Source organism: Solanum verrucosum, unplaced genomic scaffold (genome assembly GCF_900185275.1).
Source record: "Solanum verrucosum unplaced genomic scaffold, falcon-dt-bn FXZP01000447.1, whole genome shotgun sequence".
Taxonomy (NCBI): domain Eukaryota; kingdom Viridiplantae; phylum Streptophyta; class Magnoliopsida; order Solanales; family Solanaceae; genus Solanum; species Solanum verrucosum.
Genome location: NW_026020484.1, coordinates 217,680 through 229,385, shown reverse-complemented (window position 1 = coordinate 229,385; position 11,706 = coordinate 217,680). Strand labels below are relative to the sequence as shown.

Here is an 11,706-nt window from a genome sequence, read left to right as displayed (position 1 = left end):
GGGTCTTTTTCTAGAAGTTACAGGTTGGCAAGGTGTATACAATAGGTTGTGTGATCATCTTATTGCATTGCATTGGAAATATTTATTGTGTTGTGTAACTTGATTATATGTTGATATGAGTATTAATTATTGCCTTATGTGTCAACCTTATTCACGTTGTTACACCTTAGCCTATCGATGCATGCATTTAGTTTTTTTGGTTATTAAGGTCATATTGTGTGTGAAATCATTTATAAGGTATTAATCTAGAAATATCTGTAGATATCTATAAAAGCATTGTTTGTAATCTTGTTATCAAAAAGTGGAGATTCTATCTCTCTTTCATTTATTCACACCAATGATTTTTATTTTTCCTTTTCTTCTATATACAAATTAATTTTAATTTTGATTCTTACGATATCTAATTAAATACATGTAATATTTAATTAGTTACATTACTTAAATATCAATATATTATGTTGAGCATATGTATTGTTACTTTATATTTGGCAATAATACAATTCTAAAAATAATTCAAGTATAACATACTTCAACACACACTTGAGTTAATTGAAGAATAGACATTGCACATCTAATATCATAAAAATCAAATCACTTTTTTTCATTAATCAATGAAGTTCTATCAATAAGAAAAATTATTAATATTTCATGCATAAATATGTTATTTTCTATTTGTAGATCCTTGAATAGCCATAAGCCTCTTCAGAAAAATGTTGAAGTCTTCATTACTCAACATACTTATCCTAACATTTCTTGAATCACTTCCAAATCTTCTTCCACTCCTTGTTTGAATCGTATGTTCTATAAGAAGCTTTTTACAATCCTTCTCTTCACGAACCTTTCAAATTACCCACGCAAAAGTTGTTTCAGATAAACAATATGAATTTAAAATTCAAAAGAAAAGAAAATGTTTTTAAATATATATTGATAATATAGTTTATAAAGTAAAGAAAATTCAATTATATGAGATTACATTATTTTTGAAATAAACTAACATGAAAATGTTACGTTGTGATATTTTGGTAAATTACCAGGGTGTGATTCACACAAGTTTTTTGTGAAGAGGCAATACTAAGGAGGGTAATTTTGGATGAAAAAAGGTTATTATCCATAACAACCTGTCTTAACCTCTTCCATCTGTCAATCATAAGAGACTGACTATATTCAAGAAAATTTTCCAATGTAAAATCCAAACAGCTATTAGAGACCACTTCAAGAATTTTAGCATCTCTAAGTTGAGCTTCTTTTGATACAACAATTGTACAAATCTCCATGAACTTTGTCATCTTCCTTGCCACCTCTCTGTCCTTAACAAGTGCCCAACTACATGAAAAAATAATTATAATAAGTTATGATTGAAATATGTTTTAATTTTGTGATTATGATCTCAGTTGAAATTAAAGTTTGAAAAGTTACCCAATTCTGGAACCAGCATGACCAGTGCATTTGGAAATAGTAAAGAGCATAACATCATGGTTGGCACATGAAGTAATAGAAGTATATTGTGGCCAATAATAAGCTAAGTCGTAGATTAATTTCTCTTGATCTCCATTAACTACATGCTCTCTAATAATCCCATTAGTATTATATGGAGATGTAATCAACTCAATATAAGGTTCATCTTTCTCAAAAGTTGTTACCTCTCCAGCCCATTTATTTAGTCCCGACCTCACAAAATCAGTCACACAAGGATATGCCTGCAAAAAGACAAAAAATATTAATAATTGATCAAAAAATATCACTTTTAAATTTGACTTATTAAGTAACATGATGTGTTCCATGAACTATTATTCATGTTTTAGGGTGTGACCTAGAGATTACTGAAGTCGATTGTGAATCCTGAAATTTTGAATATAAAATCCAGCAAAGGAAAAAAGAATGTTATATTTAATGGATCTAACATGTACCAAGAACTAAAACATTAGACTGCTAATTTAATTGAGCATAGCATATCCTTTACAATTTAAATAAAAAACATACAGTATAACCATGTACCGAATAAAAAAATGTAGCTGAAACTACACCGATTGGTTCAAGTTGATCAGATGGAGAAAGAGCATAAAGGGCAGCCTGCACAAGCTGGCTTGATCCAGTGCCAACAACAATGTAATGATCATCCAAAATTGCATTTCCAACTACATTGTGCAACCTCTTAAGTGGTTCCTCTAGTTTTGACTCCAACAACCAACACAAGCTCTTACCATAAGCAAAATAACTTAATGAATCATCACCATTGAATGTTATATTACACTTGTTCCCTATTTTTCGCCAATATGACTCATACATTGTTGGATCACCACTTTACGCACACAAAACAATGAAATCCCAAATTAGTATTCCAACAAAGAATTGAGAATTTCATCAAATTATAAGAAAATGGTACTAATCTTGAGAGAGATTTAATCAATCTCAAAAGCTAGCTAGTTCATTCGGGGAGGATTCTATAAGGACGCAATGGATTGCACCGTCTGATCATTTCTAAGGCCACTATATAAATTTTGTCCCCCTTTTATCTCAATGGTTAAATTCTTCTCTAAAAGTAGGTAGATGGATATTTTTTTTTGTATATAAATTTAATCCACTTGGTTAACCAAAGACATAATTTAAACGATCACTCGAAAAAGGCCATTGGAGAAAAAATTATCTCATTCTGACACATTACACCCCATGACATTTGGAGGGTACAAAATATAGTAGAGCGCTCAACGTTGAGTAAATCGAAATCGATAATTTCATATATAAAAAATTGACTCATGAGGATAGGTCAAGACAATAAACTTATAACTTATATGAAAAACTCTAAGAAATATGAATTTAGATGGAACAAGAAAACTCACTGATCCAGAACAATAGTGGGGGAAGTATCCCTTCTGTCATTTTCTGGAGTTGCACAAGGGAATGAAGAACACTTGACAAGAAAACCATCTGTCCCACTAATCTTTTTATCTTTTTTTTCTAATCTAAAATTTTAATACCATATGTTCCACTAATCTTTTTATCTTTTTTTTCTTATCTACAATCTTTAATCATTCACAAATAACCTATGGGAGAAGAAGGCATATTTGGGGTCTATAGATAGGGAAGAAGACAAGTATATATATTTTCATATTTATTGAAGGGAACTATTTTTGTGACGGTTGGATTTTAAAAGGTTTACATTAAAAATGAAGAGTTATGAATTTTATGAAGTGTTGTGACTTTTATGAAGAATTGTGGCTTTTACGAAGAGTTGTGACTTTTAGGAAGAATTGTGACTTTTATGAAGAGTTGTGCCTTTCCTGAACAATTGTGGCTTTTTCGTAAGGTTGTGACTTTTACGAAGGGTTATGACTTTTGACTTTTCCCAAAGGGTTGTGACGTTTTTGATAAGGCACAATAAACACTTGTTCATACTACTCTTTTTTGTCTATTAATAGAGGGGTTTCCTCTTATTTTTCAACAACGAAATTTTGGACTTCTTCTTCTTCTATTATATCTAGTACTAGTATTATAAGTATACTTTACTGTTGTTGAATGGTTCATTGACACCATCGCTTTAGGTACTGATACAGCGGCGAGTAAGATCGTTATATTATGGGAGGAATATTTCATTAACCTTGGGTACTTCAGGGAAATAATTTCCTGAAAGACAAACTATGCGTGCTCGATTTTCTTCTGTGATAAAATATATTTTTTATATTATTTCTAATATGTTTTTGATTCTTTTTCGTTTCTAGTTTTAAGTTTCAAGTTTTTAAAGTATTCTTTAAACTTTGTTCTTTCTTACCGTGTTCTTCGAAGTTATTGTTATAAGTATCTTAGTAATATAGGTTGAACTACAATTTTAAATAAATTATTATATCTTTGTATCTTGTTTTGTTCTTTTTATTGAGGGAAATAGTTCATGGAAGTAGGAGTTTGTGTTTTAATAATTTGTTTTGGACAAAAAAATTTATTGGGGCACAACATATCGTAAACTTCGTTGTTGTGCAATTTATATGATTCTACTATATCCATGTAAGTACATGATGAAGGAATCATACACTTAATGCTACACAATAGTTTCTTAATGTTTCTGACTATAACCTTGATCAAATTAAAGATGATTAAGTTACATAATTTGTTATTGGCTTAATAGTTTTATTCTATGTTGTGGTAAAATTGGGTAGAGAAATGCTTTTGTGTGTGTTACATCCAATACTATAAGCATATTTCTAGGATTTTAATCCAAATAGATTGATCATGGATAAAGACCCAAGTGACGTTTGACAACAAGAAAAGTGACTTGTATGACATCATCATTACTGTTAGATAGATTTCAATGGGAGTAAAAAAATTGAGTTCTATCTTTATTTTCCTTGCTTATTTCATTTTCATCTTTATAACTTATGAAAGTTATTTTATAAATTTTAGGATAGATGTCGATTATGTAATGATCTCTGAATATAATTTTGTTCTGTTTGGAGACTAATTCTTTTTGTAGTTTTCCACTCCATGTGAAATTTGATTTTGTCAAATTTTTAGAGACTAAAATCTTGTGATTTTCTACTTCTTCGATTTAAAGAATATAAACTTCACCATATCTATTCGAATGTGCATTTGGTTCGAAGAATATACAACTTCGCCAAGAATATTAAGGCTAAATGATTTAAAGATTATAAAAACACCATCGCTAACTAGAACCAATGTTGTATTTTTGGTTTCTGGAGATTAAAACCTCTTGATTTTCTACTCCATTTGAATTTTAACATTAAAAGTTCATTCGGTGAAGAAAATCAAATAAAACAAAAAAAAATTAAAACGTTAAAATTAAAGTACACGTTTAAAATATTTATCAAAAATAATACACAAAAAAAATAGTTAAATAGATATAAGTTTTAAAATCACTAAATATGTGTGCTAACTAATTATAGAGTTACCAATCAAAAAATGACATGTGTCCAATTTGTGCACTCACCACTTGCCTTCGAGAGATTGTGCAAACTGTCTATGAGCATTTGTGGTGTATTTTTCCATTATAAATTAGTTTGCATGGGGGGTAATAGGACCCTAGGAAAGTTTAGGTGTATCTCTCGGATTTCGTTTATAGTCTAGGGGGTACTTGTGCCTTATCACTAAATAATGTAAAAAACTTCCTCATTTACTAGAAACAAATTTTATAAAGATTCAGCCTTTATTATTAGTATTCAGAATATTAAATTGTTTGTGACAAAAAAAATAGTGACATAAAGTTAGTGATTTTGTGCCTGCAATGGGTGCCTCTATGGAATATACTTTGACATTTTTAAAGATTGTCAAAGGGAATTGAAGCATTACAATTATTTTGTAGAATATTATTTCCAAAAGACACTTCATGTTGTCAATGGCATTTTGATAGGAAAATATTTCTCTAGGAAATTAAGTTCCAAAAATGATGAGGAAATTACTTCCTCAATGTAAATAGAAAAAAAATGTTCTACAAGAGTCATTCCATATTGATTGTCTCTCTCATACTCCAAGCTCCAATGCACCTCATTTTCACCCTACCCCTATAATGTACTCCATCCTATCTCTAATAGTACTATTTGTCTAGATTATGTATAATTAATTTTAGGAGAATATTTTTGCATATCTGCCGCACACAAGATCCAAATTATGGTAACAAATCTACTTATTTTCTAAGAAAATGTTTTCCTTCATATATAGAACACACCCTTAGAATCTGGTCTTTCTTTCCTATATATTTTTCTCAAATCTAATTTATTTTTGGGTACATCAATGATCAATAAAGTAAGATTTTAAATATGAATTTTTTTATATATATTTCCATTCTAATGTTTGATGTTTGTCTTTCAGGTGCAACATGGCTCATGGCTATATGTCTATTCATCGTGGAAAGAGATAAAGAGGACTAAGACCTTTTGGTGAAGGATAATCCTCATTTTCATGTTTCAATAATAGAGACCATTAATTTCATAATCCAAAATTGGACGTGATGACACAACTCTCTTCCCACCAGGAAAAGTAGGCCTCAAATTAACAACATAAAAGAAATGCGGAAAGTAAAACAATAATAACATAATAGCAGAAAACATAGTAATCCAATAAAACCACCTGGAAGTACAAGTCTCAATGTCTTTAACTCTAGAATAGAACAAAGCACAGAATAAGGAACAAGAGGGTCCATTGGGATGACAAGCAGTTGCCTCTCAAAGTCTTTCGAAACCCTCAAAAAACCACAAGAAAATCAGCCTCTAAGGAAGGCAAATCTACTCCCTGAAAGTTCAAATCTGGTTCCAAACAAGAAATCAAGACCAGAAATGTTTGATTGTCACTCCTCTTAGAATGTGCCGTCGCTACTGGTCAATAAGGACAATTTCAAAAAACTGGTCCTTGACTGGTTTTGAGACGACAAAAAAACAGGTCGGGAAATACTTTTAGAGACTGCATAACTAGTCTCAAATGGACAATTGATACCTTGTTATTCAGGTCGTTAAACCTCTTTTGGGACCTTCCGTAACCTAGTCCTAGTAACTCTTTAGAGACGACTGTGACCTGGTCCAAGAATAGCGTTAGAGACCATTAAAAATCTACTCCCAGATTAGTTGTAGTGACCATAACACATTGGTCGTAGAGTAGTTTTAGGGAATAACAACAACATGATCCTAATATTGCTTTAAAGACGAGCTTCAATTCTAGTCCTACCTTATGATTTAGCGATGAGCAGCAACTTTGGTCCTAGATTGACCTTTAGAGACAGTCAATAATTATGGTCTCTAACTAATCACCATTGATCCTACAACCATTGATTATCACAAGAATCTAACAAATACCAAATAACTTACAACTATAAATCTCGAGACAAAAGATGATATAGAAAGAGTTGTAGGGCGATAAAAATAAAGAGTGCGATTGATTACGATAAATTTGTGAGCATCACATGATGTAAGTTTCAATATTTTCTTAATCAACAAAAAAAACATAGATAACATCCAAGGTTTTGCATAACATTCATATCAAAGTAAGAATGAGTTAGTCCATCTTCTAAGCTTGTATCTTCATCGAATAATGAACAATAATTGGGCAAAAAATTTAAAGTTTAGTCTTTTTCATGTGATATCCAGAAACATTTACAAAGCTGCAAGAAAAAAGAAAAAAATCTACTAGAAAAATATTCAGATACATCAATCAAGAATCCAGCATCTATTTTGGAGAACCACACCTAAATAACGTTTAGTAAAAAATAGAAATAAATGGATAGAAATATAGCTTAAGAGACGAACTGGATGAACAACAACTTGGCAGAAAAGTGTAAAACAGAGAAACTTGCAGCAATGTTATGTGGCAGTTGTGAAGGAAATTTTACGTTAAGTAGATATATACACCCGACACTTACCAATAAGCCTCTTGAGGATAAAGGTGAATTGCATGTCCAAAGGAGAGTTATCATAATGGAGAAACAAGAAATGTAAAAAAATTGCTGGAAATAATCATAGAAATGTTAGCCACAATGAAGAAATTCTTCAACTATATGACAATTTAAAGAAAAATGGACCTACCACATCTCAACTGCTACAAGGATGAGTGCAGTATAGTACTTCTGAAAGAACTGTATCTAGAAAATAAGAAAAAATAAAAAGAGGAAAAACACGTGCATGCAACTGTACGTGTAGAAAATATATTTTTGATGATAGTTGCGGATAACAGCTACTTATAAATAATTTCTCTAACGGGCTTGCTACCAATACGATGAAACATCTTCAACATAGCTCAGATTTCTGCATTTCTACTACTTCTCGCCTATATTGTTAATTAAAAGGAAAACAAAATTTATACCTGACCCCTACAAAATCATCCATTGTATTTGACGCAAAGCTATGAAATGGAATGTAAAAAATAAAAGTTGAAGTGCAATTTTGCAAATTGAAATTTTCACATCAAAAATATTACGACGAGCTGCGAAATAAAGGCTTTGAAAAAATATAGTATAAAATCACTAGGCATACATGAAAACATTTGGAACAAAAAATTTCCTTAATTGACCACTCCCATCCCTTCTTGTCTACTCCCTTGGGAATATACTTAAGAGCCTATATAGTTGGGTTATTCTTCAATAAGTAGCATGCAAGCCTCCTCTCCATTTGTTCCATAACTCATTCATCCATCCAGATATATGATCACGATGATTATGTCAGCACTCTCTAATTTATCCTACAATAATAAAATATGAATTAAGTTAATGAACACAACATAAACGATGACGAATTTCACTTTTATAGTAAAGAAGATGTGAAAAGAGACTAAAATGTGCGTCAACTATGCAGAAATAATGTAAAATGTAAACAAAGAAGAAGATGTATAAAAATGGTTAATGTTGGAAATCGGCAATATAAGGTTGCGATTCAACATGAAGTTAACCACTAGCTGGCAGACGACAGTTAATCCAGGCAACTATATGTATTCATGATTCAACAACTTAAAACTAACTGCATACATGATGTATTCATGATTCAACAACATAAAACTAATTGCATATACGATGTAAATAATTCCAACTCATACTTCTCTCTATCCAGATGACATACATCGCTTCAATAAAGACCATTATGAATAGTCTAGCACTTTGTGATCTTCTCTTCTATTATGAGTTTCCCAATCTACAAATTGTTTCCAGGTTTGGGCAGTGACCAATAATTTTTTGATCCACTTAAATATCCTTGCCCACATGTTGAGAGTATAGTTGCATGAAACGAACAAATGGTCACTACTTTCATCAATAGTTGTACGAAATCCACACTCTGATTCCTCGTGGATCTTCCATTTGATCAATTTGTTGACTGTCATTATCCTCCCATGGAAGTGTAACAAGAAGGTTTAGGCGAGCACATATTCTACCAAGATACTAAATCACAAGGTTTAAGCGAGAACATAATCGTCTTTCATTTTATTGTACTATGATTAGACTTTTTATTAGATTAATGTATATAGAATAAATCCCTTTTAAGAGCTTGCCAATATCAACTAAGTAACTAAGAGAGAGCACATGGTAGATGAATAAAAGACTCTTTCAACGATAGTAAAAGACTAATTCAAACTCACAGTAAATAACTTCCCCTAAGCAGTAACTTAGTAACTTGATTCAAAATCACATACACTAAGGCATAACATAAAATAATTGTTCTTTACATAAGGAAGTGATTTAGTAAGAATATATGCCACCTGTTCTTCTCTATTAAAACTCTTCAGCTCATTCAACCCTTCTGTAACCAGATCACGGATGAAATGATGAAGAATATCTATATTCTTTGATCTTCCATAACAAACAACATTTTTGGCCATTGCAATTAATGATAAACTATCACAAAAAAAAAATTCCTTTCTCCCTTTTGTTCTTCGTGAAGATCAGCAAGTAATTTCCTCAGCCACAACACTTGACATGTTGAAGATGCTGCTGCAACATACTCAGCCTCGGAAGAAGACAATGTTGTTGTTCATTGTTTATTTGAGCTCCAAGTAATAGTTGCAGAACCAAGAATGAAAAGGTTCCTAGAAATACTCTTTCTATCGTTCAGATTCCATGCCCAATCACTATCTGAAAAAGCATAGAGATTAAAATTAGTACATCGGAAGTACCATAGTCCAAATTTGGTAGTTCCAGCAACATAAGCGCTAGACTCTTTAGCTGCTCCAAGATGATGCTTTAATGGCCTATTCATAAAAGTTGAAATCATTCTAATAGAAAATGATATATCAGGATGGGTGTGCGTCAACTAAATTAGGCCTCCAACTAAATTTATAAAATAACTTCCTTCAGCGTTTTCAATACGATCATCAAGTTGTAGCATCTAATTTACATTCAATGGAGTAGCCACTATTTCGAAGTTAAGCATGGTAGATCTTTTGAGAAGATCAGTGGCACACTTCCTTTAACAAATGAAAATTCCATATTCTTCCTGCTTCACTTCAAGTCCAAGAAAATAATGCAATACTCACAAATCCATCATTTCAAAAAAAATAATCATAAGTTGGCTCATTCTTACAAACATACAAGAGAGTAGGAGGAACCCATATAGATCATATCCTCAACATACAAACAAACCAACAACGGATCATTGTTTTCAAATTTCTTCACATATAAAGTTGGCTCATTCTTACTTTTTTCAAATCCATTTTCTCTAAAATGTGAATCGATTTTGTTGTACCATGCGCAAGAAGCTTTTTTTAGCCCATAGAGTGTTTTTCTCAACTTGTATGCTTCGTTCTCCTTTCCTTTCTCCACATAATCATCTGGTTGTGTTACATACACTTCTTCGTCCAAATCACCATTAAGGAATGCAGACTTAACATCAAATTGATAAGCCTTCCACTTTAATTTACAGCCAACGCTAAAAGGGTTTGTATTGTTTCAAAGCGAGCAACTGGAGAGAAAGTTTCATCAAAGTTAATACCTTACTGCTGCGAAAATCCTTTTGCGACCCATTTTGCTTCCATAACATCTTTTTCCATATGGAAGGTCCTCCAAAACCCATGTACCATTTTTCATTATATCCATAAGCTCTTCTTCCATTGCACACCTCCATTACAGTTTTGTTGAAGCTTCCTGAAATCTAGTTGAGTTTGCACCGAATAATATAAAGGTACAAGTTTCCTAAATATTTGAAAGTGATCTAAACATTCGTGGAGGAGTTTCACTGGGAACTTTTGAGTCAGGAACCATCAATGTTGGGCTGCTACACCATGGACTTGTGTCTTTAGAGTTTCCTGAAGAATGGATTGGTGTATTAGTAAGTAACTGACCATTAGTAAGAGAATGACTTACTTCTTAAGTACGACACGCTTCATCTTTCAGTGTAACTTGTGAACTTTTATTGTTGCTTTCCCATTTCTAATGGTGTTCTCTTCAAAAACAACATCTCTCTTGTAGCATCCCGAAAACTAGTAGGTTAAACTAGAGCCTTACGTAAGGGTTCTAGTACTTGACGTGGGGGGTAGAGTCGTAGGTATGACCTCCCTTACTTAGAATGAAGGGTTTAGGGGTTAAACGTCAAGGTACGACCCCAAGGACCAACCAAGGGTCCTTGAAGAGGACCCTAGAACTACACAAAAGTCAGCCCAAAAATAGTCCACCTAAGATTAGGGACCCACACCCCTCACAAACGATTGACCATCACTGCCCATGGGTCCACTCATGGCCTGTGGGTCTACTAACTGCCGTGGATTGGGGTCTCGTGGGTGAGGCAGTGAAGTTCCTTAGGTCGGTGAAGTTTTTTGTTAAGAGAACTTTCTAGAACTAATTAGTTATTAAGTGGTGTCATTTTATTAGTAATTAGACCACCTATTTAAAGCTATTAGACCCTTAATTAAGTGATTCGAAATCATTATTTCAATTCACCCAAAAGAGACCCAATTCCCTCCAAGAAATTCTCTCTGTAGAAAACTCAAGAAGAAGAAGAAGAAGAAGAAGAAGAGGGTCAAGCTAGGTCAAATTCTTCCATTGTTTCAAGCTTGCTAGGATTTGTAATCAAGGTATGATGGCTTATTCAGTCATGGACTCCTTCCATCCGTGAATCCCCCATGTTTCCCCCAATTGTGAAGATGAATCCCAATTCTAGTTAGGCTTGCTTCCTACATTGTGGGTATTTTTGTATGTTGATCCAATTGAGTGGATAATGGTTGTTTATGATTGGTTGTGATTTAATAACTTGGTTTTAGTATGATTAGGCATGTATTCTTGATTAGCCTAAGATT

The 11,706-nt window shown here is 32.4% G+C and overlaps 1 pseudogene; it reads right to left on the bottom strand.

Annotated features, from left to right (window-relative positions):
• Positions 1–661: 661 nt before the first annotated feature.
• On the bottom strand, positions 662–9,297 carry LOC125809546 (L-tryptophan--pyruvate aminotransferase 1-like; annotated as a pseudogene).
• Positions 9,298–11,706: the final 2,409 nt, after the last annotated feature.